At 41.7% G+C, this 8,315-nt stretch overlaps 1 pseudogene; it reads right to left on the reverse strand.

The window, feature by feature from the left end:
* Positions 1 to 2,710: 2,710 nt before the first annotated feature.
* LOC112108912 lies at positions 2,711 to 3,665 on the reverse strand (annotated as a pseudogene).
* Positions 3,666 to 8,315: the final 4,650 nt, after the last annotated feature.

Here is an 8,315-nt window from a genome sequence, read left to right on the forward strand (position 1 = left end):
TGTGAAAATTTTTTTAAACACTTGGGACTAAATTGAGAAGAGCCTAAGACAGAGAAATCATGAAAACCCATTTGTTACCTTTGTAAATATTCCTGTTTTGTACCTGATTATTTTTTTACTAGTTTACAGCACTTTTATAAATATACCTTGTTAATAGTATAAATATTACCATTCTGTTTTAAATAAATGTTTACATGTTTACAGCACTTACTGCTTGATCCTTCCCCTGATTCTGTGTCCGGGGTAAGGGATGGGGACGGTTGGTACGGGATCTCGGTAAGGGTGATGAAGAGCTCCTGGCTGTCGGGGAAATCAGCGGTGCCAGCGCTGTCGACTGCCTCGTCCTCCTCATCTCCTTCTTCATCTTCCCCGTCCGCTGCCATGTCCGACGAGGAACCGGCCGCGGACATGATCCCATCCTCGGAGTCCACGGTCAGGGGTGGGGTAGTGGTGGCGGCCGCTCCCAGGATGGAATGCAGTGCCTCGTAGAAACGGGATGTGTGGGGCTGGGATCCGGAGCGTCCGTTAGCCTCTTTGGTTTTTTGGTAGCCTTGTCTCAGCTCCTTGATTTTCACGCGGCACTGCGTTGCATCCCGGCTGTAGCCTCTCTCTGCCATGGCTTTGGAGATCTTCTCGTAGATCTTAGCATTCCTTCTTTTGGAGCGCAGCTCTGAAAGCACGGACTCATCGCCCCACACTGCGATGAGATCCAAGACTTCCCGATCAGTCCATGCTGGGGCCCTCTTTCTATTAGATTGCACGGTCATCTCTGCTGGAGAGCTCTGCATAGTTGCCACTGCTGCTGAGCTCCCCTCGATGTCCAAAGAGGAACTGAGATTCAAACTGCCCAGACAGGAAAATGAAAATGAATTCAAATTTTCCCGGGGGTGTGGCTGGTCAGAGCATCCGAGCTCGGACTGCTGTCCAGAGCGTCAACAGAGTGGTGCACTGTGGGATAGCTCCCGGAGCTATTACCGTCGATTTCCATCCACACCTAGCCTAATTCGATATGGCCATGTCGAATTTAGCGCTAATCCTCTCGTTGGGGAGGATTACAGAAATCGATTTAAAGAGAGCTTTATGTCGAACTAAATGGCTTCCTGGTGTGGACGGGTGCAGGGTTAATTCGATATAACGGCGCTAAAGTCGACATAAAAGCCTAGTGTAGACCAGGCCTTAATATCACACAAGATTCAGTACAACAGAGCAACAAACAGGAAGAAGAGAACATAAGGTTTAGTTGTAATGTTTTCAAAACTAACTAGTGATGTGGGTTGTCACCATTGTGGATGCCCAAGTTGAGATACCTTAAAAAGGCTGTCGAGAGTGGGTGAAAATCAGGTTCCTTTGAGGTGTCTCAAAGTGGGAGGCCAGAAATTGACTCATGGAAAATCACTTCTGACATGTCAGTGTGCTAGAGTACACTTCTGTAGCTACTTTAGCCTCTCATGCAAATCCATTTTAATCTACTTTTATGGCCCCTTTGTGTTGAAGCATCTCACAGCTTTTAATGGATTTATTCTCACAGCACCTCCATGAGGTAGGAAAATCATAGAAACAAAGGACTGGATGGAACTTCAAGAGGTCATCAAGTCCAGTCCCCTGCACTCATGGCAGCACCATCTAGAACATCCCTGACAGGTGTTCGTCTAACCTGCTCTGAAAAATCTCCAATGATGGAGATTCCACAACCTCTGTGGGCAATTTATTCCAGTGCCTAACCTCCCTGACAGTTAGGAAGTTTTTCCTAATCTCCAACCTAAACTGCCCTTGCTGCACTTTAAGCCCATTGCATCTTGTCCTATCCTCAGAGGTTAAGGAGAATAATTTTTCTCCCTCCTCCTAGTAACTGCCGTTTAGGTACTTGAAAAATGTTATCATGTCTCCTCTCAGTCTTCTCTTTTCCTGACTAAACAAACCCAGTTCTTTCAATCTTCCCTCATAGGTCAGGTTTTCTAGACCTTTAATCATTTTTGTTGCTCTTCTCTGGATTTTTTTTCCAATTTGTACACATCTTTCCTGAAAAGTGGTGCCCAGAACTGGACACAATTCTCCAGTTGAGGCCTAATCAGCGCGGAGTAGAGCGGAAGAATTACTTCTCGTCTCTTGCTTACAACGCCCCTGCTCTTACCTCCATATTACAAGTGAAAACTGAGGAAAAAGGAGACTAAACCCAGGATTTTTAAAGGTATTTAGGCAGCTAAATCCCATTCATTTCAATGGGAGCTAGGAACTGAAATCCCTTTAAAAAATCTGGCCCTAATTGATTTGCTTAAGGTCACAAAGGAAGTCTGCAGTGGAGGAGGAGTTTAAACTCAGACCCCTTAAGACTTAGGCGAGTGCAATAACCTCTGGACCATCCTTCCTTTCTCATGTGTGTGTATAATGATGTGTTTCTGTCTACCTGTCCCCACACATAACCATCTCTCTATCTATCCCCATATACAAACATCTGTCTGTCTAGTGTCTAGCTATTTGTCCCCGAACAGCTTGCATATCAGTGCATAAAGGAGAAGCTGTACCACTGTTACTGGACACTGTTTTGCAAGGGAAATGACGCCTTTCTTCATTATCTGGCTCAAGTTCCATTTCCGTATTGTTTTCTCCTGTAAGTCACATGATGACAGAAATTTCTGCATAATGACTTAACGAGTGAGAACTAGCTCAGATCTGCACTCCAGTACTGATCAGTAAAAAACAGTCCCCATATTTACATACAGCAAGGAATAATTTTCTGGTATATTGTCCTCCTCAGGGCGTCCTTCACCTCCTTGTTCCTCAGGCTGTAGATCAGGGGGTTCAGCAGGGGGATCACAAGGGTATAGAACACGGCCACCATTTTTTCCCATTCCACTGAGCTGCCAGACGAGGGTTGTAAATATGTAAAGATCAGGGTCCCATATAAGATGGAAACGACAGTCAGGTGGGAGGCACAGGTGGAGAAGGCTTTGTGCCTTCCTGCAGTGGAGCGGATCCTCAGGATGGCAAAGATGATGTAAGTGTAGGAGATGAGGATGATGAGAATGGTGCCTATTGTTTCTATGCCTGCAAAGATGAAATGCACTCGCTTATTGATACGAAAGTCAGAGCAGGAGATTTCTTGGAGTGGGCGAATATCGCAGAAGAAATGATTGAGGACATTGGTGTGGCTGAAGGACAGACTGAATACAGTACACGTATGCACAATGGCATTGATACAGGCGCATAGGTAAGAGACAGCCACCAGCTGGAAGCAGACTCTCTTGGACATGATGACATTATAAAGCAATGGATTGCAGATGGCCACAAAGCGATCGTAGGCCATCACAGCCAGGAGGCAAAGTTCATTGTTGGCACAGAAGGAGAAGAGGAAAAACTGAACCACACACCCAGGGAAAGAAATGTCTTTACTCATCTTTACTCGTCACTAGGGAAATGACCATTGCCTTCGGGGCAATCACAGAGGAGTAGATAACATCTAAGAGTGACAAATTGCTGAGGAAAAAGTACATGGGGCTGTGGAGTTGGGAGTCAACCCTAATCAGAACAATCATCCCGACATTCCCCGCCAGGGTACAGAAATAAATGGCAAAGAAGAACACAAAGAGGATGTTTTGCAGCTTTGGACTGTCAGTTATTCCCCGGAAAATGAAGCCAGTCACTGTGGTGCAGTTCCCTGGAGCCATTTCTCTTGTCATGTGCTCTGTGTCAAAGAAGAGGTAGGGGAGGGGATAGAAGCAATGGGTACCACAACAATAAATCTGTTGTACAGTGGAGACTCGTGTTATCTCTTTAAAAATGCCTAAACAACGGAAATTTAATTTAGTCATAGATTCCAAAGCCCAAAGGTACCATTTTGATTATCTAGACCAGGGTTTTTTTTTCATTTGTGGACTAATCAAAAATTTTGAACGGAGATGGAAATCTTAGACATAATCTGTGGACCCCTAGGAATCCACGGACCACAGGTCGAAAACCAGTGTTCTATGGTAACAACAACCTTTTGAGAACCCCTTAGATGTAGTCTGTGGACCCAAAGGTGTTCACAGATGACAAATTCAAAACCCCTGATCTAGTGTAATTGCTTGTATAACACAGGTCATCATTTTTTTCCAATATTTTTCATTGTAAACTAGAGCATATCTTTAAAAAATCATCCAATCTTGAATTAAAAATTGTCCCTAAACTAAGTATCCACCACAACCCTTGGTAAATCGTTCCAATGGTTTTAATTGCCCTCACTGTTAATAGAGGCCTTTTATGTAGAGCTGGTCAAAATTCCCTCCTACACCTTTGGAAATTTTTGAGCTTTCAGGAACAAAACCTCAAATCCCCCCAAAAAATTTGGCGCTGGTCTATTTTGGCTGAAATCTGAAGTATTTTGGTTTTGAAAAGGAGCAACTGGGAGATGTAGTCAAACCAGCAAGACTGGCCTATAAAGGAGAATGGGACCATGAGGAACTTAAGCTAGACAGTTCAACATGTGGAATGCTCAGCATTGAAGGTGTTTGAGAATAGGTCAGAGAAACATCTATCGGGATGTTTACTTGGTGTTACTTGGTCTTGCCCCAGTACAGGGAGCCTGACTTGACTACATGAGGTCCCTTCCACCCTACATTGCTAGGATTCCCGAATAACAATATTTGTATTTATTATTATTATTATTTTATTTTATTTTTTGTAAAAATGTTGACATTTCCATGGAAAAGTTAGATGAAAACTGCCCTCCTCCCGCAAACACAAACAAATCTCTTTTTCATTGATATCCTAGGAATTTAGTGTTCCCACTCATTGTAGGCGGGTCTGATCCAAAACAGATTGATGCCAAGTGAAGTTTTTCCATTTATTTCAGTGCACTTTGTGTCAGGCTGTTTGGGAAGATGATGAAATCTGATATTAACAGCTCTCAGAGTGAGAAGCAAGGAAAGGTAACATGCAGTGTATTTGAACCTTCTGCACTTCCTAATAGAGGATATCTTCCAGGAAAATGGATTAGTAAAGGTCACAAAGAATTATAAATTTATATGAACTCAAAGGGGAAAAAACACTACCTCTTTTATTTAACTATTAAATATGAGATTTCAAATGCATCAAAGTCAGGAAATTGAAAGCAGGGTCTAAAATCTCAAGATGTTTCTTAACTGATGAGTAGAAAAAACATCCACAACAAAATGGCCGACTCAGCCAATGCAAAATACAGCCAGACCCACCCAAACATCTCTCTACTTGGGGTACTACCTGAAATCTCTTTAAAGGTAAAGTTATGGAGACAGATCCTGACCTGGTATAAACTGGAATAGCTGGAGAACTTTTAAATCGAGCACTTTAATACTTTGAGATCATTTTTGTTTAAAGTCTTACAAATAAAAAATAAAAACATGGTGAACAATATAGTTACATGAATATTCAGTCATTTTCCTGAGAAATGCATCTTTTGCACAAACTGGTCTTCTTCGGTTGCTTTTATTACAGTTCCTATTTTTTTTTCAGATTTGCCCACCCATGGTTATAAACAAGGTCACCAATAACAAAGTTCTTGCATTTCTCCATGAGAGAAAGAAACACCAATGATAGGAATCAAAATTTCCATATGGAAATGGAAGCATAAAGTCACACTCATCTGGAAGCCCTCTTTCCTAGTAAGGTGGGTATTTTCGTACTAGATTTCTAGAATTTTTTACCTTGCAATGTGAAAAATTAAAATGCGTGTGCACGCACACACACACACACAAACAAACACACACACACACACGCAAGTTTCAATTGTCCTGTTTGGACTAATCACATTTCACCATAATTGGAAACCAGAAGGAAATGTAAAGGAAAAAAATTATATTAAACAGACCACTGAAAAATAAAGTATTTTTTCCACAAAATGTAATTTTAATGTATTATTATATCCTTTATCATTTCCAGGTTTCAGAACTGATCCTAAAGCATCATAAACTCTTACCTTGTTATAACAACACAATACCCAGAACACTTTCAAATGCTGTGTTCCCTCTTCACTGTGATGTAATGTGGGATAGAAAATAAAATAATTCAAGAATCATTTTCAGGTAGAAATAGCCAAAATTGCTAGTAAAGTAAAAAATAAAAATCTAATTTCTAAGTGAATCACACTAATACTATAGCTATTTAGAGAAATTGAAGTGAAAGACAATGGCAGAGAAAAAGCATTACTTTAAAATGAAGGAGGTGAGCATTTTGGAATTTCAAAAGTTTGCTTGCTTCGAAGCGTTTTTAGAAATCCAAGTCAGCATTTTAGAAATGCCAACCACAAACAAGGCAAAGTTGGCAATTGCAAATATAACTTTCTTATTATGAAACTAAAAGGCCAGGTGTCACCACAGCTGCCTGATCTATGGCAAGGAGGTGCTTGGAGTGGTAGATTTAAGCCTCTTATTAGCACTCTAGCACCTTTCCATAATTAAAACAGTTAGGAGCCATGCATTTATAATAAGTCAATTAAAACCACAAACTAGGAATAAACTCTGATTAAGTTCAATAAACAGCATTCTTGTTGAAATCAGTAAGATTATATTCACAATGGTTCACTGTATATTAACCAAGGAGATATGAATGAACAGCAAAGTTAAGCAGCGGGAGCTGAATTAAAACTATGGATGAGACCCTCATGCAAGCTCTGTCTCCTTGCACAGCCTAAAACTGGAGTTCTGCAGGGGGGTAGCAGAGGCAGCAAGTGAGTTTGAGGAAAAGTTTCCACCTCAAGAGGAAAGGACCCTAATGAATAACTAAGTAAAACATCTCTCTCTCTCCCGTGCTCACATGCAGTATCTTATCATCCTGTACAATCTATGGCTACAAATCTCTATAATTTACCGTGAGTGAGTGGAGACAGTGGGAGGACCAGCCTGTCCTTCTCAGAAGATATTTCTTTAGCAGAGTCATATAGCAGCTTCATAGAGAATACCCACTGATCTCCACCTAAAGGGCCACAATGAGACACTTTGGTAGTTGGAATTGCAGGTCAAACAGCATCAAGAAAGATGGTTCCCTTGGAAGCTAGGTGGGTCCAGATGTTCCTGTTCCTTCTTCCGCTTCAAACTAAGAAGAAAACGTAACTATGCAAGAGAGATTTCATTCCATTATCAGTGTGTATCCACCCAGAGCCCATGAGACCTTCCATGGGGGCAGAGAATGGTGCGTTGGGGAAGCCAGTGCTGCCCATTCCATACTGTACTGTCTTTTTTCATAATCTTCTCTCTCCAGGGCTGTCGACTGGGAATATTTCACCAGCACAAAACCCACTCTGGGAAATTTTAAATGAAAATGTTTGATATTCAAATAAATGAAACACACTTTTAGAGAGAGAAAAAAACCCTCCATTAAACAAGATTCTTTGAAACCAAGGGGTAATTTTAAACAGACTATTTTCATGTTCATTTGCAGTGTATGAAATCATTTAACTCAGTACAGCACAATGGACCAGACACTCAGTTGGTATAAATCACCGTAGCTCTGCTGATGCTGATGGATCCGTGACAACTGACACCAGGTGATGATCTATCCTGATATTCCCAAACACTGACATGCAGCATTCAGGGTATGTTAGGCAGTTGGTCCCATTTCACTGCAAGTTATTTTGTGAGAGAAAATGAAGACAACATTTTGGGATTAAAAGCATCAGCATTTCGAGAACAGAAAAACAAACTTTTCTCTTGGTAGACAGGATGGATTTTGGAGCTTTCCTCGGGTATTAGAACTGAAAGAAAAATAGACCACTCACCTTCGCCTTTGCCCCGTAATGTTAAAACTTGTTGCAAGAGAGAGATCTCTCTTTATTGAATTCAAATGGATTGTGTAGGGGGTAATTGGAGGCGGGGTTTATTTGTTCTGCCGACACAAGGGGACAGAATTCCTCAGAGCTCTGAATCTCAGGTCAGGCACAAGTGTGTGTGTGTGTGGGGGGGGGGAGGGGGTTGTCATTAAAATACCCAGTTACATCTCCCTGCAGCAGGAGATAGTTAGACACCACTATATGGTCTTCAAATGTTGTTGAAGTTCCTGGACATGTTGATGCTTCTCTTTGTCTTTCCCTCTGTTTTATGCAGTCCGTAAATCTGAAAATCCCCCCTAGCAAGAAGCACGTCCAATCACAAATACACTTAGAGGAGCACAGCAAGATTTTGATCAGTATGTGCCAGGATTAGAGCTGTGAATACGGTTTCTTTCAGAGCAGCAGGACTAGACATCTGTATGTCGCACAGCCAAAAGGCAATGAGCATTCTGCTACTCAGCGCTGAGAGAGAAAGAAACATTTGAAGCAGCAGCATGAGAGGGTCCAGGACTCCAATAAAAAGTCAAGTATCAGG

The sequence above is a fragment of the Terrapene carolina genome, unplaced genomic scaffold (genome assembly GCF_002925995.2).
Source record: "Terrapene carolina triunguis isolate 2854851 unplaced genomic scaffold, T_m_triunguis-2.0 Scaffold441, whole genome shotgun sequence".
NCBI classification, from domain to species: Eukaryota; Metazoa; Chordata; order Testudines; family Emydidae; genus Terrapene; species Terrapene triunguis.